Raw genomic sequence first — 27,626 nt, forward strand, 5'->3', positions numbered from 1 at the left:
GCCAACACATAATTAATTAATATGTTTATTTTTATCAAAATATGGTGTAATCCTCTTTAGGATCCTTTCATCTTTTTCTATCTTTTTCGTGAGAGTCTAGTCTAAGTTCTCTCACCTCATGAGGTACTTTACATTCGAAGTTCTTAGAATTTACTTATCTAACTCTCATGTCGCTGGACAGAGAGGAATTACTTTTGCCATGTAAACCAATGATTTAATCACTTATGAATGGAAAGGGTTTCAAAAAGAAAAAATATGGGGTAACCCAAAGGAATGAAAAAATTTTGTACCCCTTTTTCAGCCATGCCACTGGCCATAGCTAAAACAACTAGCATCCTACCATATCAAGAGTGACCAGTTGCATGGGTGGAAAAAGCCCTACAAATTTTTTACAAGGAAAATGAATAAAATATTCTGAATGTTAAATCAAATTAGCTGAAATGAATCAAGCACTCGTTTTATTTTAAACAAACTGAGTTTCACTCGCATGGACATATTTTCACTCAGATGGTCTAAATATAAACCATCTCAACTTCGTCAGCTTATAAGACAGATTAGGTTTTTGTATATTTTTTTCTTGATGAAAATAGGCTTTGCAGAACTTCATTAAATCTCAAATTGAATGGGAGTTCTATAGGCACCCCATATTAGGTGCCACATTTCTACATAAATTTGTCAAAAGTTTTGCTTTCAGTGTGGGCATATATAGCTTCCAGACTTTATTTATACTTCTCTACAAACTATTCTGTGTAGAATTTTTGGAAAAATCAGTGTACAATCACAAATAATTTCAAATCAAGAGAAAGCTAGAAAATTTAATAATTCTTGTAAATAGTATATATCACAAGAAAAAGTCATGATTGCTTTTCTCCGAAAATTAATAGAGATTAAACACATATAATTAGAACCAAATAAACATATTCATTCATGAAGATGATTAGGTCGCTTACATATTAGAACAACTATACTGACTTAACACAACAAAAAAAACCAAAGAAACTAAACCAAAGTAATATCTACTTAGTGAGGAAACTATTATCAATCCATGTGTCCGCGACTATGTGCGGGGAGGGTCTGTCCTAGACTATATGAGAGGAAACATGTAAGTGTGGCATTCATAACTTGTTCATTTGATAGAACAGTTGAATGCCAGTTAGAATCACACCCAAGAGCAAAAGGAAGCCGGGGAAAATCACCAATCCAATGAGCAGCCATGTACTCTAATGAAGAACCTTGAAAACTTAAACTTTCATTTTGCCCAAATGCCTCACCTAGTTCTATTGATTGTTGTACCACTATAGGAGGACTTGAGAATCCAAGATGGTTCTTCTTCGGCACATTCACACCCACAAATAAATGACGTTTCGAATGAAAGAAGTTAACAAGTGGAGGTGGAATCTCACTGTGAACATGTACACTAAAAATCAAACAATGATTTGAAATACATAGTCCAACCCAAGAAATGTTATTCCTGCCTCTAATTGGTGAAGGGAAGACACCAAGTCCAATCTTGCAAGCCTCCTCTGAACCTCTGATAAAACGCTTACTAACCCCACTTAACCAATATTCTAAGACTCGGATGTCATTTGTTACCGTTGTTGATATGTAAAAATTTTTAAAACACACTTCATACATCATTTGCGAAGGATTTGAGTTCGAGGTTAGCATACAAGTAGGTAAATTACCAATGCTAAGCTCATGGACTCGTCTTTCCATTTCATTCACGTTTCTGTATGATTGAAACATACGAACCGCAAAATATAACATTAAACTGAGGAGGAGACCAACTCCATTTCCCTTCATAATGATCCCCACAGATATTCTATCTATCACATAAACCAAAACTAGAATGGGAAAAACTACTTTGTCAAAAAAGTTTAACATTTTTCTCTTCCTTTTTTCTAAATGTCAAGAAGTATTTCAAAGCAAAGAAAAGAAGAAAGTAATCCTCTCTGCTTTCTTGCAATGGTGTTAAGTATTTATATAGAGAAGGGGCACTTTAGTCTTTAAATTGAATGTTATCGTTTCAAGTGTATTTAATATTTTTATCTACCACATTTAACTATTAGGGTCAGAGAAATGGTAGTCCAAATAAAATCTGGAAAAGACTTATGGCATTTCAGAAATGGTACTAAACTCAGGAAAAGACTTGATGGCATTTATGATCCTCTATTGCAAAAGTACCCTCTTGTTTCTCTCACTAACCTTTCTTTCCCTATCCCCCAATTCCCCCCCCCCCCCCAACGTTTCCCTCTCTCCAAATTTTTCTCTCTTTTTCTTGTGATTTAATTATTGTGCCTGTGAAAACCTAGAATTCAGACTCACCAATAAAATCAGAGTTGAAAATTCAGGTATGTGGTTATATAATGGTGTTCATTAATACAAGAAATAGGACAAGTAAAAAGCCATCATTCTAGCCTATGAATAAAGCCAGTTGAAGAGACTATGATCAGAAACACAGAACTCTGTGTATTGGGTTTTCTAACAATGACCATAGTAGTTCACAAAACAAGATACCAACATTCTTGATGTGTTATGGGCAATAATGCATTTAAATCATGTGTTCAATGTAATTGAGGTAGTAGTACTAGAAAAATTCTTAACTAGTAGTATGATCGGTTTTATTTATTCGTATAATTCAGATTAAAAGATTTCGTAAGTCTGTGAGAAGGGATCGAGAATCGTCATAAGGAAATGGGTATATGATCATATTACCAGTGGGTTCCTTCAACACAATATCCCAGAAGTCGAACTAAATTTTTATGACGAACATGTCCAATAGCCTCAACTTCTACTCTAAATTCTTTTTCTGCTTGACCTCCATAAGAAAAGCAACGAATAATCAGAAAATGACCCGACAAGCAAACTTTATCGAAGTAAAAGAAAAGAAACATTTTCGGAACTCACAGATTGTTGAGGAGCTTCTTGACTGCTAACGGGGTTCCTTTAACAAGATTTCCACGATAAACAACTCCATAAACACCTTCCCCAAGAACATTCTCTTTAGAGAACCGATTAGTTGCAAGCTCCAAGTCCCTCAATGTGAACCAATGGCCCCAACCAAGGTGACAAAATTCAGGTAAACCACTTAAAGGCGAAGGTGCAGTTATCGGGTAAGACGACGATGGCTTGTAAGTAGCAAAAGCCCGGACCATCATCAAAAGGGCCCGTTTGAGGGCTCTGGTCGATGGTTTTGTCTCAATGTACGCCTACTCCCGACCATCATTTTCAGCCAATCGATCATATTTACCTGCAGTTACCAGCAAGAAATTTTAACATTAGGCTAGTGAAAAGGCATATCTGAAGCACAAGAGGAAGAAAATACATAAATGAATGTTATTCTTAGGAGACTAGACTGTGAATAGTTGTAGGCAATAAGAGAAACACAGAATCCTTTCGAAAAAAATTGAGTTCATTTAAAATCAATATAGTTCTAGTGGAATGTCTTCATACATAGGCAAAGCATAATTAGGGGTCTCCACCGAAATACGTACACCAATATGAATTGGACACTTGGATGGTCTTTGTGTTTTCTATTCAAATCTAAAATCTGAGTCGAGATCTAACGCCTCAAGTAGGATTTCAAAATGTGGGGTTTTCAGCTGTCTTGTGCGTCTGACTTGTCTAAATGGCTGACTTAAGCTGATTTGGGTATAGTTGAGCCTTTCGAAAATAAGTAGGAATTAGAGGTCGATTATCTGAAATACTTTAAAATGACTATTGTATCTCTAACGGAAACTAGTCGAACTCAGACAACCAAGAAAAATCACACTCAAGCGAGTCAGGCCCAAACGTTAAGAAGAAAACACTACCATATTACAATAATCAACAACAGATTAGATGGCTATACAACAGCCATTTGTCAGAAGCACGAACCAAATACCATCTCTTACAAGCTTCTTTTCATTGACCCAATATATAATTGATATTGTATATATATATTAGATGGCTAGTTTATGCTTACCTCATTGTCAGGACGTCCATAGTCTACAGGGTCCCTTCCAGACTTCCAGTGATTGCTTCCAAGACAACAACGCCAAAGCTATATACATCACTTTTTCATTCAAAAGACCAGTATTTGCATACTCTGGTGCAACATATCTGCAAAAAGTATAACAAACAAATAAATAGGATCAAAATGTGCTACGCATCTGATAACCGTTCACAACTGGGAGCTTTAGAACCCAAAGGCCAAAAAAAGAGGATTTTGTAATTCATGGATCATTACCCAAGGTTCCCATAACTCGAGTTGCGATATGGCCTGTCCCATCACCGAGTAACTTCGCAAGACCAAAATCAGATACCTTAGATTTAAAGTTATCGTCAATTAATATATTGCTAGATTTAATGTCTTGGTGCACAACTTCCGGTTCAATAGCTTCGTGCAGATAGGCAAGCCTGAAATGAAATAAACCATGTTTATATAACATGTGCAGATAAAATAAAAGAAGAACCTAAAACTCCGGCTTTAGATTAATAAGCTCAGGCCTTAGCTGTGCCGAAAAGAAGCCTCATTCGAGCCTCCCAAGTAAGATATCCGTGTTGTCGCAAGCTCCACGAAGCCGTTGCTCTAATTTCCCATTGTTGACATACTCGTAAACCAGCATCCTGAGCAGTTCAAAAATGAAATTTAGAAACCTAGAATTCAGACTACCACTAAGAGCAGACTTGGAAATTCAGGTATGTGTTTATAATGGGGACCATTAATTCAAGAAATAGGACAGGTAAAAACCATCACTCTAGCCTATAAATAACGGCAGCTGAAGAGACTGATCAGAAACACAGAACTCGTGTATTGGGTTTTCTATCATTGACCATAGTAGTTCACAAAAACATGATACCAACATTCTTGATGTGTTATGGGCTATAATGCATTTAAATCATGTGTTCAATGTAATTGAGGTAGTAGTGCTAGAAAAATTCTTAACTAATATGATCGTTTTTATTTATTCGTACAATTCAGATTAAAAGATTCCATAAGTCTGTGAGAAGGGGTCGAGAATCATCATAAAGAAATAGGTATATGATTGTATTACCTGTGGGTTCCTTCAACACAATATCCCAGAAGTCGAGCTAAATTATTCTGACGAACATGTACAATAGCCTCAACTTCTACTCTAAATTCTTTTTCTGCTTGACCTCTATAAGAAAAGCAACGAATAATCAGAAAATGACCGGACAAACAAACTTTATCGAAGTTAAAGAAAAGAAACATTTTCTGAACTTACAGATTGTTGAGGAGCTTCTTGACTGCTAATGGGGTTCCTTTAACAAAATTACCACGATAAACAACTCCATAACCACCTTCCCCAAGAACATTCTCTTTAGAGAACCGATTAGTTGCAAGCTCCAAGTCCTCAATGTGAACCAATGGCCCCAACCAAGGTGTGAAAATTCAGGTAAACAACTTAAAGACGAAGGTGCAGTTATGGGGTAAGACGACGATGGCTTGTAAGTAGCAAAGCCCCAGAACCTCCTTCTTCCCCAGATTGAGATCCTGCACCATCTCTCTCCAAATTATGAAATGAACCAGACTGACTACCATTATCAACAGTATTTGCCTTTCCAACTCCAGAATTGACCAAAACTTTATCCGATTCCTCATACTTGTCATGAATGTTGATAATCCCATTCTGGGGAACAAATTCATCTGTTGATGCTTGGTCTACTCTTACTTCTTTGATCTCCTTTGAAACAATTGGGATTTGGTTAACCGGAAGATCAGTTGCTCTTCTTGTTTTCTTTCGGGAAATAAGACATACCCATAGCACCGAGAGAATGATAACAATAGATAAAGCAACACATATCCCAATTAAAACCCAAACCTTGAGACCAAAGAGACCTGTTTTCTTCGGTAACTCGGCATTAAGATTTGTTCCCATTCTTCTGTTCTATAGTTTGACAAGCCTGTAAACAAATATAAATGACTCAAAACAATGTGACTCTAGGAACTCACATAGAACATATATTGTTGGAACTAAAAGTCGCGGAAGCTATCGAACCTATCTTAGAAATTGATCCGATTACGAAGATGAATCGAAAAGCTAAGTCAAAATCAAATATGCGAACAGAAGTTAACGAGGTTCGGCTTTAAAGCCTACGTCCTCGGGCGGACAAGAAATCTTTATTGAAGGATAGATGAAGACGACTAACACAACCCGCAAGTTCGTCCCAAGATGGTACCGTATAGAATTAACCTTCTATACTAAATCTTCGACGACCGAACAATTTAACACCGTTCAAAAACTATGAAAAATTTCTCTCACTCTTGCTCTCTCTCTAGCTCTCTAAAGAAGAGTTGTTGTTGCTTGTGTTGGTGTGGTTACAAAAGCACTCAACCCCACCTATTTATATTTAATATAAGCCGGTGGGATTGGGTTGTGCCGACTCCAAATTGAGTATAAAATTGGAAACCAATTTGGCTCCACCAACCGACTTCAATTTGGTTTCCAAAACTGCCACCAATTGATTTCATCAAACCGCCTCTCTTCCAAGCCATGAAACCGCCTCAATCCAAGTTATGAAACCGCCACTTACAATTCTCCACCTCGTAAACAATTTGATACTCTTCAAATTTTGGACGAACACCAGGATACTCCTTGTAAGATATATCTGCTTCTTGTAACTTCCTCCGACTGCGCCATATGACCATGGCTGCCTACGTACCCTTTTATAGGATCAAGCCTACCGTAGTTCTACCAACCCTTCAAATAAAGATTACCTTGTCGCCATTACGCCCTTTCGGGCAACTTAACACGAGCCGATTTGTAGCAATTTCAGGCAATGCTGAAACTTGCTACATGTCACCACTTTAGTCAACATGTCCGCGGGATTCTCATCTGTGTGTACCTTCATTAGAGAAACATCACCTTCCTCTATGACATCTCGTACAAAGTGATACCTGACATCGATATGCTTAGTACGAGCATGATGGACCTGATTCTTCGCCAAGTGGATCGCACTTTGACTATCACACCATACATCTACGCACTCCTGCTTAATCCCTAGATCATCCAGAAGACCCCACAACCACAATGCTTCCTTCACACCCTCGACCATAGCCATATACTCGGTCTCCGTAGTAGATAACGCAACTGTAGATTGTATCATCGATCGCCAACTAACTGGAGCACCATGTATCCTAAATACATAACCAGTAGTAGATCGCCTTCTATCTAGATCGCCAGCATAATCCGAGTCAACATAACCGCTTACCTGACATGTGTCTCCACCAAAGCACAAACCCGTATCAACAGTACCCTTCAAGTACCTCAAGACCCACTTCACAGCTTCCCAATGTGTCTTCCCCGGGTTTGACATAAACCTACTAACCACACTGACCGCTTGTGAAATATCCGGACGAGTACACACCATGGCGTACATCAAACTGCCAACTGCACTAGCATATGGTACACGATCCATATGATCCTTCTCCACCGTAGTAGTGAGAGATTGTTTTCCCGAGAGCCTGAAGTGTGGTGCCAAAGGTGTTAACACCGCCTTCGCATTCTGCATCCCGAACCGAGAAACTACTCGTTCGATGTAACCTTTCTGATTCAAGTACAGTTTCTTACTTGACTGCTCTCTCTTAATCTCCATTCCCAGTATCTTCTTTGCAGCGCCCATGTCTTTCATCTCAAACTCTTGACTGAGTTGAGATTTCAACTTATCTATCTCCACCATGCTTCGAGAAGCAATAAGCATGTCATCCACATACAAAAGGAGATAAATAAAGTCACCTTCGCGAAGCTTCGTGATGCATACACAACAATCATAGTCACTTCTGCGAAAATCATGTTTTAGCATGAAAAAATCAAATCGTTTGTACCACTGGCGAGGGGATTGTTTTAATCCGTAAAGAGACTTCCTCAAACGACATACTTGATTTTCTTTACCCTCAACCTTGTATCCCTCAGGTTGAGCCATATAAATTTCTTCTTCCAAATCTCCGTGCAAGAAGGCGGTTTTAACATCGAGTTGTTCTAGCTCAAGATCACTATGAGCAACAATACTCAATAGCACCCGAATAGAAGTATGTTTCACGACCGGTGAGAAAATCTCATTGTAGTCGACCCCTTCTTTCTGTGCATAACCATTGGCCACTAGTCTTGCCTTATACCTTGTACCCTTGATCTCGAAAGAATCCTCTTTCTTCTTATACACCCATTTACAACCAATAACAGACTTACCTTCGGGCAATGGGACAACCTCCCATGTCTTGTTCTTGTGAAGAGACTCCATCTCTTCTTGCATAGCAACCAACCAACTCTCTCTTTCCGCCACGGTAATAGCTTGTTTGAAGGTGACCGGCTCGTCGTCTTCCACCGAGAGTGCATATTCAACCACATTTGCCTGCCCGTAATGCCTAAGAGGTTTGTCTGACCCAAACCTCTGTACCGGCTTATATAACCGTTTCGGCCTAGTGTGTACCGAAACATCCTGCTGTTGTTGTTGTAAAACTTGTGTACCTTCCCCTTGAACCTCCTCATGATCGGGTTCATCAATTTCCTCATCTTGAGTATTATCCTGATGCTCCACCTGATCATGATTCCTAGAAACCCGTTGGTCTTCGGCTTCTACTTTCACTACTTGAGCTTTAGTAGACCCAACATCACCACAACTAGGCACCGTAGCTTTCGCCATAGCTACAATAGATGACTCATCAAACACCACATCTCTGCTGATTACAAACTTCTTGTCTTCCGTACACCATAGCCGATAACCCTTGACTCCTGTAGCATATCCTAAGAAAATTGCCTTCTTTGCTCTATTGTCAAGTTTGTTACCTTTAACATGGTAATAGGTCGTACAACCGAAAACACTAAGTCTCCCGTAATCTGCATGTTCACCTGACCACACCTCGTAAGGTATGCCGCCATCTAAAGAAGAATGTGGAGACCTGTTCACAATATAACAAGCTGTAGCAACAGATTCTGCCCATCATTCTACGCCTAATCCCGAATTGGAGCGCATACATCTAGCCTTCTCAAGTAGTGTACGGTTCAATCTCTCTGCGACTCCATTCTGCTGAGGTGTGTTTACTACTGTCCAGTGCCTCACAATGCCTTCCTGATTACAAAACTCCTTGAATGCCCCATCCGTGTACTCGGTCCCATTATCCGATCTTAACGTCTTCAGCTTTCGACCAGTTTTGTTCTCAACCATTGCTTTCCACACCAGGAATGTGTTGAATACCTCATTCTTATGCTTCAGAAAATAAAGCCAGACAAATCTCGAATGATCATCAACGAATGTAACAAAATACCTGGAACCACCCTTGGAAGGTAACTTTGCCGGTCCCCAGACATCGGTATGTACGTAGTCTAATACCTCTTTGCTCTTGTGCTTGCTTGTAGAGAACGTCACCCTGTGTGCCTTCCCGAACACACAATGCTCACAAAACTCCATGCAAGGCTTCTTCATGTCCTTTAACAAGCCTTTCCCGCACATCAGAGATAGACCCTTTTCTGACATATGCCCAAGGCGCATATGCCAAAGCCTCGTACTAGCCGTTGGATCCCTTCCACTGATTCCTACTGCTACATCTCCAGTAATTGTTGTCCCCAAAAGTTTGTATAAATTACCGTAACGAGTACCTCTCATTACCACCAAAGAATCCTTAACGACTTTTATGGAGCCATTCTCTATAATTATCTTACAGCCGTTCCGCTCCAACACACCAAGGGAAATTAGATTTTTCCGCAAATCGGGTATGTGTCTTACGTCCGTCAATGTTCTCACCACTCCATCGTGCATCTTGATCCGTATTGTTCCGAGTCCCACAGTTTTACATATACTATCATCACCCAGTATAACTGTACCACCATCTATACTCCTATAGGTAGTAAACCACTCCCTATTTGGACACATATGGTGTGACGCCCCTGAATCAAGCATCCACTTATCAAACATCTTCTCAGACACCTCTGTCACCGAGAAACATTCGTCCGCCTCTTCTGACACATATCCGGCCTCTTGCATCTCTTGTTTCTCCTTGTAGCCTTCGTTCTTTTGCTTCAACTTTCTCTTTGGACAAGCCGCTTTAAAGTGGCCAAGCTCACCACAACTAAAGCACGTTTTCTTGAAAGAGCCTCTAGATTTGGATCTAGATTTCCCGCCCTTTCCCTTTCCCCTTTCATTACTCCTCCCCCTCGTTACGAACAACCCTTGTGCTTGATCCTTGTCTACTCCACCCGACGCCATACTGCTAGTAGCAACCTTACGAAGGTCATCCGCTAATAGCGAATTTCTCGTCTCTTCCATGCTTAGACTATCACCAACAAGCATCAAAGTTTGAACAAGGTTCTCATAGGATTTAGGTAATGAAAGTAACAATATGAGGGCTTGGTCCTCATCCTCAACCTTAACATCAATATCCTTCAAATCTGAGATAATCCTGTCAAACCTATTCACATATTCCTGAATAGAAGAACCCTCTTCCATTCTACATGTGAATAATTTGGATTTTAAGTAGACCCGATTCGTCAAAGTTTTCGTCATGAAACTGCTTTCTAGCTTTAACCACACACCCGCCGCCGTTGTTTCTTCGTCTACTAGGAACGCCACGTCCCTCTCAAGACACAACATAATGGTAGCCCGTGCTTCGAGATCTAACTCTTCCCAATCCTCATCTGACATATCTCCTGGTTTCTTTCCCGTCAACGTCTTGTGTAATTTCTGCGAGATTAGCAGATTCTTCATCTGCATCCGCCAATAAGAAAAATCGTTTTTCCCATTGAACTTCTCTATCTCATATTTCCCTGCTTTGACCGTACCACCTCTCGATCCCATCTTCTCCTTCGTTCAATCTCAACAAGGCTCTGGTACCAATTGTTATAACTAAAAGTCGCGGAAGCTATCGAACCTATCTTAGAAATTGATCCGATTATGAAGATGAATCGAAAAGCTAAGTCAAAATCAAATATGCGAACAGAATTTAACGAGGTTCGGCTTTAAAGCCTACGTCCTCGGGCGAACAAGAAATCTTTATTGAAGGATAGATGAAGACGACTAACACAGCCTGCAAGTTCGTCCCAAGATGGTACCGTATAGAATTAACCTTCTATACTAAATCTTCGACGACCGAAAAATTTAACACCGCTAAAAAACTATGAAAAATTTCTCTCACTCTTGCTCTCTCTCTAGCTCTCTAAAGAAGAGTTGTTGTTGCTTGTGTTGGTGTGGTTACAAAAGCACTCAACCCACCTATTTATATTTAATATAAGCCGGTGGGATTGGGTTGTGCCGACTCCAAATTGAGTATAAAATTGGAAACCAATTTGGCTCCACCAACCGACTTCAATTTGGTTTCCAAAACTGCATCCAATTGATTTCATCAAACCGCCTCTCTTCCAAGCCATGAAACCGCCTCAATCCAAGTCATGAAACCGCCACTTACATATATGTATGACATTCAAATTCTTTACCAATTCCTGACCTCAAATAGACACATCAAAAGCCAAAAAAAAGCAGAAAACAGCTATTATCATACTTTATCAAGCCAAAAAGGACAGCAAAATCCTGCTTATTGACAATGAAATCAGCAGTTTCTTTATGATTCTCAACATAATCAACAAAACATATTATTTCTCATCTAATGTTGGTTCAATTACAGAAAATCTAGTAAGACAACAAAAATAAAGAAAAAAAAATCCCAAGTTTAGAAGAATTTTCTTCTTCCTCATACCTGTAATTGAATTCAGAAGAGTGACAACCTCACCTAGATCTCTGAACCACTAGTTAACACCTTCTTCTTCTTTATCATATAAGCATAAGACTAACTGTAGATCTATAATCAAAGATCTCAGACAACAACCCAAGGCGAAAAAACCTAAATCTAATCCACCTAAACAAAACCCATTTCTCACAAATGCCAAATAAACAAAGAAATTGAAGAGATTTCCTTTCTGGGTTTCTTTTTCTTTCGCTGAAAATTGGTTTCTGTAAGAAATCTCTCTTAGCTCTATTTTATTTCAATGAAATGTTTGTAAATACATTGATATGCTTTTATACTAGATTAAAGAAGAAAAACAGAAAAAGGCAAATAACAGAAAAGTTTGTTATGAATTAGTTATGTAACAAACTTTCTCTTGTTGTAGGAAGAAGATCTTGAGGCTGCCTTTATACTATCAACTATCTTCAAGAGTTTGTGGCTGCTTTTAGAGAACGACTGGAGTCAACTTGTGTTGACTGTTATGGGTGCTCTTAGACCAAGACTATGTCATATCTGGTATCCATGACCTAAGTATAAAAGGAATCGAAATCCCTAATTCCCTTCTTTCAGCTTCTTCGAAAATCCCTAATTCCTCTTTTCTGTTCCATCGAAACCCTAGTTTTGCAGCCCCCCTCAAACCGATGATGAAGATTTGTGAATCATCAGTTTGTTCCGAAAGAAATCAAAGAGATCAAGTGAAATCCCTTTAGTGAATATATCTGCAATCTGTTCCTTTGTTGGAAGATGATGAACAATAATGGTACCATTCGAAACCAAATCCCTAACATAGTGAAAATCAACCTCAATATGTTTCGTTCTTGCATGGAAGATGGGATTAGAAGCAAGAAACTTCGCACTGATGTTATCACAGTATAATACGAATGGTTTCTTCAAGGAGAAACCGAGTTCATCCATGAGGTAAGACACCCAAACCATTTCTGTTGCAGTATTTGATAGAGACTTATACTCTGCTTCTGTAGAGGATTTAGCAACCGTAGCCTATTTCTTCGAGCTTCAAGAGATGAGACTCGATCCAAGAAATAGATAGTAACCCCCTGTTGACTTTCTCGAGTCAGGGAAGCCTGCCCAGTCTGAGTCTGAATAGGCTATAAGAGATGATAAATCTCCCTTTTCCAACTTAATACCAGAACCCATTGTTCCTTTAATATACCTAAGTATTTTTTAACAAGTACTAAATGAGACGTTGTTGGCTTGTGCATGAATTGTGTTGAGTAATTTACTCCAAATGATATGTCTGGACGAGTTAAAGTAAGATACAGTAAGGCACCTACCAGACTTCTATACTCTGTTGGATTGGATAGCTCATCACCCTCTGTAAGTGAAATCCTTTCTCCAGTAGATACAGGCAGTTTGGATGGCTTGGAATCCAATAATTTTGCTCTTTGTAATAGTTGTAATGCATACTTGTTCTGTGTTAGGAGCATATATTTCTGTATAGGATCATGAGATACCTCAATTCCTAGGAAATAGGACAAGGAACCCAAATGTTTCATTTTGAAAGCCACACTTAAATCTTTGATCAAGGAATCAATATGAGAAGTTGAGCTGCCGGTAAGGATGATATCATCCACATATAGAAAAAGAACTAATGTCCCTGATGAGGAATGATAGACAAACATTGAGTGATCTGTTCTACTTTTATGAAAGCCATATTGATAGAGAAATGAGGCAAACTTGTTGAACCAAGCCCTAGGAGCTTGTTTTAACCCATATAGAGCCTTGTGAAGATGGCAAACATTTGTCTCTTGCCTGACTGTACAAACCCTGGAGGCTGAATCATGTAGACATTTTCATCAAGAATGCCATGTAAGAAGGCATTTGACACATTAAGTTGCTTGATATGCCATGATTTTGTCACTGCAATTGTGAGTACTATTCTGATGGTGTTAGCTTTCACCACTGGGCTGAATGTTTCATCATAATCAATCCCCTCTTGTTGATGAAAACCCTTAGCCACAAGTCTGGCTTTATACCTTTCAATGGTACCATCACTCTTTTGTTTGAGTTTGAAAACCCATTTGCAGCCAAGTACATTCATATTTTTATCATATGGGACCAAAGACCATGTCTCAGTGTCTAACGAAGCTTGATATTCATCATTCATAGTCTTTGTCCATTCACTATGTTTAGCAGCTTCCTTGTAAGATTTTGGTTCAGTAGGTAACTCTAGAATGGACAAATAGGCAACATTTAAAGTGTGAGATGAGGAATAATGAGCCACAAAGTCTGATGGCAGTTGCTTACTCTTGATAATTCCATTTCTGCCCCTAGTTATAATCTGACTAGGCTGCTGAATAAACACTGGAACAGGAGATGTTGCTGGTGTACTAATATTATTATTAGAAATGCCCAAGTCTCTTGAACCAGACCCTCTAGAAGCTGGATTAGCTGGTGTACTATTATTAGGTGTCCCTAATTCAGTAGAGATGGACTATCTATTTGGTAGAGATGGCAGAGGTAAGCTAATATGTGAGTGCTTATTCTGATCACCACTAGACATGTGCTGCTGGATGTTGGAATAAGGAAAGTTTCCTTTAGGGGTGTACATGAGCCGAGCTTTTAACGAGTTGCTCGAGTGATGAGACATGAAAATGTCCCATCTGAATCTCTTAACTCGGGTTAGTTAGTCTAGTTCGAGCGGTTACTCTGATGATTTGTTTGATTTTCTTTCTCAGGTCTCATTTACGGAGTTTGATGCGAAAACATCATAATAAAGACTTACTTGAGGGGCATTTTGGTCATTTTAATGACAAGGGTATTCTGGCCAATATTGATGATCGGGTTAAAGTAGAGTCCAAGACGAGCCCGTGGGTGAAAACGGAAATCGAATTGGAGTCCGGATGAACAAGTTAGAGCAAGTCATAGTTGGTTAAGATCAAGTCAACTTTAGAGCTTTGAAGGACACGTGGCACAAACTTAATGGGAGAACGCGGTGCATCTGGATGTATTCGGGATACCTTCGGTCACTAGTGGGTGATGTTCGGGATTCTCATAGAGGGCTGATTCGTAGCAGCGCGACGCTTGGTGACAGGGTACCCCTTACACGCGAAGTAGGATCCAACGGCCTAGATAATTGCCGAGCAAGATGGCTTAATCTGGACCGTGAGACTCAACTGTTTAAAGTACTTTGTGAAGCACTACATCAAACCTTTGCATGCCACACGACATCTATTCACTGGTGGGGCCTAGCGAACTGATTGGGGGTAATATTCCAGCGGTTCTTTCTCTCTCTCGTCTCTATCTATGAAACAGATTAGTTTCCTTCCTCTTCTAACAGTAGAGAGAGATGAAAGGAAACCAAAAGTAAATAGAGAAAGAGAGGGTGAACCGAGAAAGTTTTGAAACAGAAATAAAGAGTGAGAGAGAGAGGGAATGTGATATTATAGAGAAGGAAAGAGTTAAAGAGGATGGAAGAATGAAAACAGAGATGGAAAGTGAGCTCGATTTATTGAGTGGTGATCAGATTTTCGAGAGAGAGAGAAAGGAAAGAAGGGCTCGGTTTTGGAAAGCTCTCACGATTTACAACATCTCTCGGCTGGGGAATAAAAGAAGGAGGACTCCACGGTTATAAGGAGGAGAGCGAAACAGAAAAAGGGTATAAGAGTTTAGACAGAGAGAAAGAGGAGAATCACTCGGCCATTAAAGCTCATAACCGAGCTAGAGAGAGAAAGTGAGAAAGAGAGTTCTGTTCTTCTTTTCTTCTTCTTCTTCTTCTTCTTCTGATTCTTTTCTTTATAGAGAAACTTAGATTAAGATAGTTGAGAGAGAGAGAGAGAGAGATATTGTAGAGAGAGAGAGAGAGATTGAATCAAAGTTAATAAACTCCATTATCATCTTCTTCTTCTTCTTTCTTTATCATCACTCGGTTATAAACATTAGAGAGTGTTCATAGTTTGTTTAGAGAGAGAAAGAAACAGTATAGAAAGAGAAATAAAGAGAAAACAGAGAAGGAGAAGAAAAACCAGGGAAGGAAAATTATTTTCTCACCTGGAAATCGTTTCCGGGAAGACGAGAAAATAATTTCCCTAAGGTTCTGTTTGGCTGCGCAGAAGGAAAAAAAGGCGAAAAAAGGTGTTTTCTCTCCGATTCTTTACTTTATTTTCCAATTCTTTTTACATAATGCCTATGAGTAACTAATCTTATCTATCTAGGGTTTTAGATGAAGTTCTTCGTACTTAATTTTATATATGATTTGTTAATAATTTTTATTGATTTTCATGATAAAATATTCCGGATTTTTTTGACCATTCATGGACCAAAAATCTGAGTTATATAAAGAATATGCTAACTACATCATAATGAATCATTGTTAGAATTATTATAAGAACGGATTCGAAAACCCTAGGTTCCCTTTATCTGAATATCAACTTTAGTATTATTTAATTTTGCATTGCTATTTATCTTTTTATTATTTGAAAAAAAATATTATCAATCAAACCACTTTTTGAAGACCTAATAGTTTTAAGATTAGAATTGAAATTTGACTTAGTCTCTGAGGAACGAACCGGTCTTACCGGAATTTTACAACTTGACACCCGTGCACTTGCGGGTGTAGACCTATTTAGGAAACTTTTTAGGCCCATCAAGTTTTTGGCGACGCTGCCGGGGACTTAGTTTGAATTGAATCTAATTTTATTTCTATTTTTGGTAAGTTTTTATTTTTGGACACTTTGACTTGCTTTTCCATTTTTGGTGTGTAGAACGCTAAGGAGCGAAGGAAAAGGCGCAACAAGGAGAGGAGCTCAAGAAGGAAAATTTACATTTTATTTTTAGTATTTTTTTTATTTTTGGTGAGAGAGAGACTTTTAGACTTTCTAGTTTTTGTTTTTGGTATTAAAGTTTTGACCCTAAATTGGAGGGCTTTATAAATTGTAACCGAAAACCAAAACGAAGCCTCGGGTTGGAACACTCAAGGGGAGAGTGGCCTGGGTCGTCTGCAAGGGTCATCGCCCGTCCTGAACGGGAGGTAATTTCTCTAATCACCCACGAAGCCCCTGTCAGTGGGTATTTGCGTGTTTCGTGTGCTTAATTGTTTTGATCGAATTGCTTAGTGTAAGCATTCTAGTAAGGGCAATAACCCAATTGAAAGATAGGAGACGGATTTCATCACCGTTCTCTTGCCCAAATAGGTAACAACATTCACGATCCCAAACTTCACCTAAAATCTAAAATCTGAATTAGACGTCAGCCCTTAAGGTTTTCGAGCTCATAGGATCTTTAACACAATTCAGGGACTTAATTTTTATTTGGACATTCCTCAAAGGAAAGTGTTAATCAATTCTTTAAAAGGTCACCTCGAGAAGAGGCAACGCTACCGAAGGTTGGACGGCTATCACAACGTTCATCGTTGGTCGTCACCAAGAATTGTTTGACCGTATTACTTTGGTGGAGTCAGACTGATTGTGTTTGCTTTCCTCTAGGGTCTCCGTAGTGATTCCTCGGTTTTCATTTAAAAAAAAAAAAAAAGGTTTGAGAATATCCTTGGTCATTGGGCTCTAGTTTATGCCCGATAGATATCGTGATAAGAGAGGTCGTTTCATTAGTAGAGAAACTCATCTAAGTAATCTTCTAGCCAATCTCTCTTTGAGTGACACTATGGGTGAAAATCTAAATCAAGCCAGGGATGGAAATCCACCTATGACACTCAGGGATTATATGAACCCTACTAGAACATGTCAACCATCATGCATACAGTTACCCCACTCCACGGCTCACTTTGAGTTAAAGCCTAGCATTATCCAAATGCTCCCACTCTTTCGTGGAGTTGAGAACGAGAATCCTTACCACCATGTTAGGGATTTTGAAGAAATCTGTGGGACCATAAGATTCCCCAATATGTCTGATGAAATAGTGAGGCTTAGGTTGTTCCCTTTCTCTTTGAGAGAGAAAGCAAAATCTTGGTTGTATGCCTTACAACCTCATTCCATCACCACATGGGAAGAATTAACCAGTTTATTCCTTCTGAAATTCTTTCCCAAGCACAAAACCACCGCTTTAAGGCAAAGTCTTAATAATTTTGTGCAACAAGAAGGAGAATCTCTCTACAAATATCTTGAGCAATTTTAAAGAACTGGAACTACAGTGTCCACACCATGGTTATGAAAAGAGCAAACTAGTCCAATTTCTCTATGACGGACTAGACTATCCCACTACATCCATGGTAGAGTCATTCTGTGGTGGCGGATTTACTTATAAATCCGTCGATGACTGCATGACATTCTAGAAGATTTAGCTGAGAAATCCCATCAATGGGAAACTTCTAGAGAACCTCCTATTAGGGCAAACCCTACTCCGAATAAAGGCGGCATCTATAGAGTTGATGACTCCGAACTTAAACTCGCCGCCATGACGAGAAGGATAGAAGCCCTAGAGCTTGGTCAGCCTAAAGCAGTTAGGGAGGATCCCACTCAGGCCATGAGTGTTGGAAATGAATCCATCTCTTATCCATGCTCCGTCTGTGGAGACCCATCTCATACAGGGAATAAGTGTACCCTATTCTTTGTTTCTGACGAAAAAGAGCAAGCTAATGCTCTTTACCTAAACTCTAGGCAAGATTACTGTCAGAAATATGATCCTTATTCGAACACTTATAATCCGGGTTGGAGAAATCACCCCAATTTTGCTTGGTCCAAGGGTCAAAATCAGGGTCAGGTTAGTAGCTCCATGAACCCTCCTGGGTTTAATGCTCCTAGGAATCTTTATGCTCAAAATCAGGGTCAGCTTAATACCCAAAATACTCCTCAGGGATCTTTAGAGGAAACCATGCTTAAATTTATGCAACAAACCTCCAAGGAAATTTCTAGTCTAAAAACCGAGGTAGAAGCCCTTAGGCAAAGAGATCAGGGTATGTTTCCTAGTCAACCAGAGCCAAACCCGAAGGGTAAACAGTCGATGGACCAGGCCAATGCAATAACCACCCTTAGAAGTGGTAGGGTAATTGACAATAAGGTAGGAGTTCCCGAAGATAGTGAACTAAACTCTGAACAACCCACCTTACCAACTAGTGTCCCTAGTAAAGAGCCTGAGAAGGCTCCTGAGTCTGAAAACCCACCCATTGTGCCTGAGTCGTATGTTCCTAGAGCCCCATATCCTCAGCGTTTGGTAGAACTAAAGAAGAAGACTCAGTTTGAGGAGATAATGGAAGTGTTCAAACAGGTTAGTATTAACATTCCATTATTAGATGCTATTAAACAAATCCCAGCTTACGCTAAGTTCCTTAAAGATCTATGTACTAGGAAGCGTAAGATGAATGTGCATAAGAAAGTCTTCTTGACTAATCAAGTCAGCTTTATTCTCCAGCAAACCCTTCCAACTAAGTATAAAGACCCAGGAAGCCCTACCATATCATGCACCATAGGGGAACATGAGATCGAACGAGCATTGTTAGATCTAGGTGCCAGTGTTAACCTACTTCCTTACTTGGTTTACTTACAGTTCGGGTTAGGAGAAATAAAACCCACTTATATAGTTCTCCAGTTGGCAGATCGGTCTGTTAGGCGACCACGTGGGATAGTGGAAGATGTTTTAATAAGAGTTGGTGAATTCATCTTTCCAGTAGATTTCATCATCTTAGATACTGAACCAGTTAGTGATACCCAAAACCAAATTCCCGTCATTCTAGGACGACCATTCTTAGCTACATCTGATGCTGTCATATACTGTAGGAGTGGACTTTTAAAATTATCTTTTGGAAACATGACTGTAGAGATGAACATCTTTAAGGCTGGACTTTTCCCTGATGATGTTAATGATTTTAGTGAGATGAACCTAATAGATATGTTCGTTCAGGATTCTTTACCTGAGACTTTATCCGAGGATCCTTTAGAAACTCTATTGGCACTGTTATGCTTAGATGAGGAGGATAGTATTAATGAGATAGATAACATGTCAGCGTCTACCTCCTTGTTAGTGTCTGAGTCGATTACTTTGCCAACCTTAGAGTCACCACTTCCATCGTATGAGTCAAATACTCTATCACTGAGCTATGGACCCACCATAAAAGATGATGATGAATCTTGGCTGCTCAATCTAGTAAATGAGAATGATGACTCGCTTGACGTAGTCAAGGATCTGGAGTTCTTTAAGGACACTAATGACATCATAATCAAACAAATTATAGAGGGTTTATCTGAACCAACTTTGGTAGAGCTTAAGTCTGGTAACCGAGTGATTCCTTTGGAAGAACTCCATGTACCTGTTTCAGAAACCTCTTGTTTAACTCTGGGTGTATTTGATAGTCCTCTAGATCCTCTTGTATCGTATCCCTCGGAAGCATGTTTAGAAGTTGGTGCAATACCTCACTTGGTTTCTCCTCCATATCTAGATCCTTTCTACGAGGACTATACTCTTTCTAGTCCATGGTCAAACTTAACGACTTTATTGTCGTCGAAGTTTGGGGATTCTTACCTGATCATGATAGTCTCACGGGTACTGCAACATATTTGCACAAGTGTGAGACTATCATTCACTAATCACTTCGTGTCTTGGGTAGATCCTCAGATGTTTCGCCTATTGGTTTATAGAGATGCTACTTAAGGATTGTTGAATCATCTGTATCGTCTGGCTGAAGACGTTAAACTTAGCGCTTTTTGGGAGGCCACCCATGCATAGGACTTCTGAATCTGGTAACATCTTTCCTTACATCCTATTATTTTTTGCATAGTCTTCAAAACATTGAGGACAATGTTCGGTTTAAGTTTGGGGATGTTATAGTGGATTGAATTTTTAGTCCTTATTTCAAAAATTCAAAAGGGTTCAAAATTTTTAATTTTTGGATTGAAAATGTGAGTCTAGTTGTTTTTGCTTGTTAATAGTTATAGAGTCTAGTTGGTCGTACTATGCTTTTGCTGAAAGTTTTTCCACGAATCTCGAGTCTTGGAGTTGTTGTGCACTAGCCATGTGAGTGTTAGATAGGTGAAGAGTAGACTTTTCTGAGAGAACTTAATTGATCATTAGTGGAGACTTAACCTATGTGAGATTCTGAGTCTTTCCTTTTGTTTTGAGTGATCTCTTCTGTGATAACTCCGAGTAGAATGAAGAGCTACTCAACCTCGCAATATTCATTAGAGCTCAGTTGATCTCTTGAGTTCAAATTTTACAACCACTATGGATGTCATCAGGAAGTAAACCCTTCTCTTGTAGTTTGAGAAACTTGAAAGCAATGTCAACTAGAGGAAAATAGATCTCATCCATCATTTAGAACCCTGAGAATAAGACATGAAGCAAAGAGGAGAAAATTATACCCAAGGAAATTGTTGAGAAAGTAAGATGTGTATTTTGAGTTGTGTTTCGAAAAAAAAAAAAAAAATATAGAAAAAGAAAAGAAATGTTTGTTTAGTTTTGTTTAAGTATTTATCCCTTGAAGTAATTCTTGAAGATTTGAAGACGTCGAGTTCTCAAGAGTTCTAGTCACATCATCATTATAGTCTATTGACCTCTAGGAAGCATTGTTAGATAGTTGATCAGGTGAGAAGAGTTGGTTAACTTCCCCATTCCGTATTAGTGGTTGTTTCCTTTCTATGAGATCAGTCGTTTACCAAAAATTTAGTCCGTCTTTTGTAATGTGTTGAGTTTTTCTTCATGCTCATACTCGCACATTGAGTGAAACATTTCTGAGTGACTTAAATTTTTGAGGGTATGACAGTGAGGCAGTAGTCGAAGCGAAATGTATTGAGAAGGTAATCAAGGTCATGTCTGTTCTGAACCGAAATGATACTCATATTGGCTAGTCACGTGCACTTCGAGTTTTGATTACTAGTGAAGGAATTTTTAGCGTTTGTATGGTTTGATTGACTTGGATTTCATTTTTATTAACTTTCGAAAATCTACCGGATACACATTTTTAGTCCTTATCATATTTAGACCCTTCTGGATTTTTGAAATTTTTGAATTTTGTGGGTAAATTCACTGCAAACCCTCACGAGACAAAACTCGTCCTCTAGGGCAACCTAGAGGTTTAACGGCTTGTTGCACGTGCCAAGTGCAACCGTGGGTCCCTACGAAAGTGGTGAAACTGGTTTAGTTTTATTTTTCTGTTTTGCTCGAGGAATAGCAAAATCTAAATTTGGGGATGTTTGATGAGACATGAAAATGTCCCATCTGAATCTCTTAACTCGGGTTAGTTAGTCTAGTTCGAGCGGTTACTCTGATGATTTGTTTGATTTTCTTTCTCAGGTCTCATTTACGGAGTTCGATGCGAAAACATCGTAATAAAGACTTACTTGAGGGGCATTTTGGTCATTTTAATGACAAGGGTATTCTGGCCAATATTGATGATCGGGTTAAAGTAGAGTCCAAGACGAGCCCGTGGGTGAAAACGGAAATCGAATTGGAGTCCGGATGAACAAGTTAGAGCAAGTCGTAGTTGGTTAAGATCAAGTCAACTTTAGAGCTTTGAAGGACACGTGGCACAAACTTAATGGGAGAACGCGGTGCATCTGGATGTATTCGGGATACCTTCGGTCACTAGCGGGTGATGTTCGGGATTCTCATAGAGGGCTGATTCGTAGCAGCGCGACGCTTGGTGACAGGGTACCCCTTACACGCGAAGTAGGATCCAACGGCCTAGATAATTGCCGAGCAAGATGGCTTAATCTGGACCGTGAGACTCAACTGTTTAAAGTACTTTGTGAAGCACTACATCAAACCTTTGCATGCCACACGACATCTATTCACTGGTGGGGCCTAGCGAACTGATTGGGGGTAATATTCCAGCGGTTCTTTCTCTCTCTTGTCTCTATCTATGAAACAGATTAGTTTCCTTCCTCTTCTAACAGTAGAGAGAGATGAAAGGAAACAAAAAGTAAATAGAGAAAGAGAGGGTGAACCGAGAAAGTTTTGAAACAGAAATAAAGAGTGAGAGAGAGAGGGAATGTGATATTATAAAGAAGGAAAGAGTTAAAGAGGATGGAAGAATGAAAACAGAGATGGAAAGTGAGCTCGATTTATTGAGTGGTGATCAGATTTTCGAGAGAGAGAGAAAGGAAAGAAGGGCTCGGTTTTGGAAAGCTCTCACGATTTACAACATCTCTCGGCTGGGGAATAAAAGAAGGAGGACTCCACGGTTATAAGGAGGAGAGCGAAACAGAAAAAGGGTATAAGAGTTTAGACAGAGAGAAAGAGGAGAATCACTCGGCCATTAAAGCTCATAACCGAGCAAGAGAGAGAAAGTGAGAAAGAGAGTTCTGTTCTTCTTTTCTTCTTCTTCTTCTTCTTCTTCTTCTTCTTCTTCTTCTGATTCTTTTCTTTATAGAGAAACTTAGATTAAGATAGTTGAGAGAGAGAGAGAGAGATATTGTAGAGAGAGAGAGAGATTGAATCAAAGTTAATAAACTCCATTATCATCTTCTTCTTCTTCTTTCTTTATCATCACTCGGTTATAAACATTAAAGAGTGTTCATAGTTTGTTTAGAGAGAGAAAGAAACAGTATAGAAAGAGAAATAAAGAGAAAACCGAGAAGGAGAAGAAAAACCAGGGAAGGAAAATTATTTTCTCACCTGGAAATCGTTTCCGGGAAGACGAGAAAATAATTTTCCCTAAGGTTCTGTTTGGCTGCGCAGAAGGAAAAAAATGCGAAAAAAGGTGTTTTCTCTCCGATTCTTTACTTTATTTTCCAATTCTTTTTACATAATGCCTATGAGTAACTAATCTTATCTATCTAGGGTTTTAGATGAAGTTCTTCGTACTTAATTTTATATATGATTTGTTAATAATTTTTATTGATTTCCATGATAAAATATTCCGGATTTTTTTGACCATTCATGGACCAAAAATCTGAGTTATATAAAGAATATGCTAACTACATCATAATGAATCATTGTAAGAATTATTATAAGAACGGATTCGAAAACCCTAGGTTCCCGTTATCTGAATATCAACTTTAGTATTATTTAATTTTGAATTGCTATTTATCTTTTTATTATTTGAAAAAAAATATTATCAATCAAACCACTTTTTGAAGACCTAATAGTTTTAAGATTAGAATTGAAATTTGACTTAGTCTCTGAGGAACGAACCGGTCTTACCGGAATTTTACAACTTGATACCCGTGCACTTGCGGGTGTAGACCTATTTAGGAAACTTTTTAGGCCCATCATCGAGCTCGGCTCGACTATTGCTCGTGCTCGACTCAAATATTAACGAGCCCGAGCTTAACACGAGCTCAAAATCAAGCTCGTTTACATAAACGAGCCGAGCTTGAACATTCTTTAGTGTATCACGAGCTACTCGTGAACAGCTCATTTAACATACTCTTATAATAGTATAGTACATAATTACATATTAGTATTGAAACTTGTACATGAAATATCAACCATTAAAAAATTATCGGAATATGAATCATTAATCATTATTATTGTATGTGACAAATGATCATTGAAGTATTTTGATGATTTAGAAAATTTTAATTTGAAGTATTTTGATAAACGAGCTTAAAACAATGCGAGCCCGAGTTCGAGCTCGAGCTCTTTCAAACTTATACGAACCGAGCTTGAACAAGTGTACAATTACTCGAACGAGCCCGAGCTCGAGCTCGACAGTCAAATACACGAATCGAGCTTGAACATCTTACTACTCGGCTCGGCTCGACTCGAGTACACCCCTAGTTTCCTTCATCAAAAGTGACATGTCTAGAATTATAGATCCTCTTGGATATAGGTTCATAACATTTATAACCCTTGTGTTCATTACTATATCCCAAAAATACACATTGAAGGCTCTTTGGACTTAACTTGTCTTTTCTAAGTATTCCCATATGTGGATAACAAGCACAACCAAAGATTTTGAACTGGGAGTAATCAGGAATAACATGAAATAGTATTTCATATGGTGATAACCCTTGAAGTGTTTTAGTGGGTATTCTGTTAATGATATACTGCAGTGTTGAAAGCATTAAACCATAAGAATTTAGGTAATGAACAGTGAAAGGATAGAGTATTACCTAGTTCTGTGATATGTCTATGCTTTCTCTCTGCCTTCCCATTCTGTTGTGGTGTGTAGGGACATGAACTTCTGAAAATAATACCATTTTTGTCCAAAAAACTTCTGGATTCACCCTTCATGAGTTCTGGAGCACCATCAGATTGAAAATAGACAATTTTATCCTTAAGGAGATTTTCAGTTGTTGTCTTGAAGTGTGTGAAACACTTCATACTGTCTGACCTTACCTTCATAGCATAAGTCCAACTAAATTTACTGAAGTCATCAAGGAATAATATATAGTATCTAGCTCCATTAGATGTGGTGATAGGGGCTGGTCCCCAAACATCACAATGAACTAAGTAAAGTGGAGTATTAGTAGTTGTAGAACAATCCTCAAAGGGAAGGCATTTGCTATTGCCTAATTCACAAGAAGAACAAAAAGATTTCTCTTTTGAAGTAGAGAAATGAATTTTATCTTCCTTATGTAATTGTTGAAGTACACCATGATGAGAGTGACCTAAATTAGCTGAGTGAGACCTGTTTTGTAGTAGACTGTTATGAACTTCTATAGGACATAAGTTTTGTTTCATAAGACCTTCTGCCAAGAGCTTCTTTGACCAAATGTCTCTAATAGTATAACCCCAAGGCAGAAATTCAACTGAGCATGAATTGTCTTTAGTAAATTTTGAGATAGACAACAAATTTCTCTTAAGATTTGGAACACATAACACCTTATTTAGTTCAAAAGTATGGGTAGATGTAGACAATTGAGAAGAACCAGTGCTAGTAATTGGTAAGAACTTACCACTACCCACCATGACAGCCTCTGTGCCTTGATAAAATTGACTAGATATCAGATTTGAAGTAGTGTGTGTCATATGACTGCTGGCTTCTGAATCAGCCAGCTAGGCCTTGTCTTTAACTGAGTCAGTTTCTGTGACTACATGACATTCATCATAGTTTGACATGATTGAGACACAATCTTAGAAAATATCATTATCCTGATCATGTACAATTACTGTGTGACATTCTTGAAAAACATCATCATCATCATTAGACTGTTCAAATTCATATAGAATAACATTGTTGCATTCAAGTAAAGACTCATCCTCATATAAGTAAGATTGTGGTTCTGTTATAGGGTCATGAGTGTTTTCTATGCTAGAATCATTTGACTCATGCTGATTTTGAGATTCTGAATGATAGCCCATATGAGGTTTATTTGGTGTATACCTAAAATAACAAACCCCAGCAGAATGTCCCCATCTTTTACATATACCACAAGGAACAGTGAAATCAAAATCATCAGCCCTAATACCCACTTTGGTTTGAGAATTTGATGGTGGTTTGGCTTGAACTTATGAAATTGCAGCATCTTTCTTTATTTGACCTTGATTTCTATAATATGTAGGTGATGGTTTATACCCTCGCTTTGCATATTGCTTTTGATTATACCTTTTTACATAATAAGCCTCTTGATCAATATCTCTTGATAACAACCATTGCTCATGTTGAACCAATCTTGACTTGAGTTGAGCAAAGGTTAGGTGTTCATTATTTGCTCTAATGGCAATCGTAAAAGGATCATAATCTACACTTAAACCCTGAATTGCAAATCTTATTAACTCAGGTTCACTGACTCTATCATGAACAGAAATTAAAGAATCTGAAATTTGTTTCAGTTCTCTGAGGTATTTAGTAATGGAAGAATTCCCCTTCTTTATGGTCTGAAGTTTCCTTCTCAATTGGTCTTTTTGGGACTCAAGACCTTCATTATTAGTAAGATAGAGATAATCCCAAATCTCTTTAGCTGAGTTTAGACCATATGTATCATAGTAAACAGATTTAAAGAGAGTACTTTTCAAATATGATCTTACAAAACTCTCTTTACTTCTCCACTGTTGGAAGTCTGGGTTGACTTGCTCAATCCCATTTATGATCATAAGTTGAGGTGGTGGTTCAATGGTGCCTGTGACAAACCCTAGTAACTCATAAGTGCTGAGAAGGGGTTCTACTTGGTCTTTCCACATGAGATAGTTAGAATCATCTTAACTTCTCAGTGATGAAGTTAGTAACAGATGAAATTGGGGGCAAATTACCTTGAGATGAAGCCATTTGATGATTGCTTGGAAGGAAGTCCGAAAAAAAGTAATATTCAAAACCTTTTTAAACTGAGATCTTCAAATTTCTTGATTTTGTGATGATGATGAATGTTAAATCTTCTGAATTTTAATCTTGATTTTGTTTATCTTTACGAGATGATGATTGCTATTGAGCTATTGGAGAGAAAACCCTAGTTTTGGATCTACAAAACTAGTTTTGTATCTTCAAAACCTAGACTGATACCATGTAAGAAATCTCTCTTAGCTCTATTTTATTTCAATGAAATGTTTTCAAGTACATTGATATGCTTTTATACTAGATTAAAGAAGAAAAACAGAAAAATGCAAATAACAGAAAAGTTTGTTATGAATTTGTTATGTAACAAACTTTCTCTTGTTGTAGGAAGAAGATCTTGAGGCTGCCTTATACTATCAACTATCTTCAAGAGTTTGTGGCTGCTTTTAGAAAACGACTGGAGTCAACTTGTGTTGACTGTTATGGGTGCTCTTAGACCAAGACTAGGTCATATCTGGTATTCATGACCTAAGTATAAAAGGAATCGAAATCCCTAATTCCCTTCTTTCAGCTTCTTCGAAAATTCCTAATTCCTCGTTTCTGTTCCATCGAAACCTTAGTTTTACAGTTCCTAAGCTGAAATGGAGCTTTCTCATACCATATAACTTTCAGTGGAAAACCCTAAAGCACCAAGCTTTGATAACATAAAAGTGATCCTCACCTGTAGCAGAAGAGATTTGATGAAAGTACTTGAACATAAGAACTCTTGGTAGGAAAGTGAGAACAATGTTTAAGGAAGAAATGGAGTTATCAGTAGTAGGTGAAGATGAAGAGATTGACAGAAACTAGAGAGAG

At 38.4% G+C, this 27,626-nt stretch overlaps 1 pseudogene across 1 annotated transcript; it reads right to left on the reverse strand.

Annotated features, from left to right (window-relative positions):
- Window positions 1-901: 901 nt before the first annotated feature.
- Window positions 902-27,626, reverse strand: LOC147569087 (putative receptor-like protein kinase At2g42960; annotated as a pseudogene). Its single transcript, XR_015231188.1, has 7 exons — window positions 27,493-27,626; window positions 5,229-5,907; window positions 5,037-5,141; window positions 4,487-4,608; window positions 4,229-4,398; window positions 3,965-4,101; window positions 902-3,250 (listed from the first exon to the last, which is right to left on the reverse strand). The product of XR_015231188.1 is annotated as a putative receptor-like protein kinase At2g42960 (transcript).

Source organism: Eschscholzia californica, unplaced genomic scaffold (assembly GCF_041429995.1).
Source record: "Eschscholzia californica isolate CP2 unplaced genomic scaffold, dmEscCali1.0.p SCAF_1, whole genome shotgun sequence".
Lineage (NCBI taxonomy): Eukaryota > Viridiplantae > Streptophyta > Magnoliopsida > Ranunculales > Papaveraceae > Eschscholzia > Eschscholzia californica.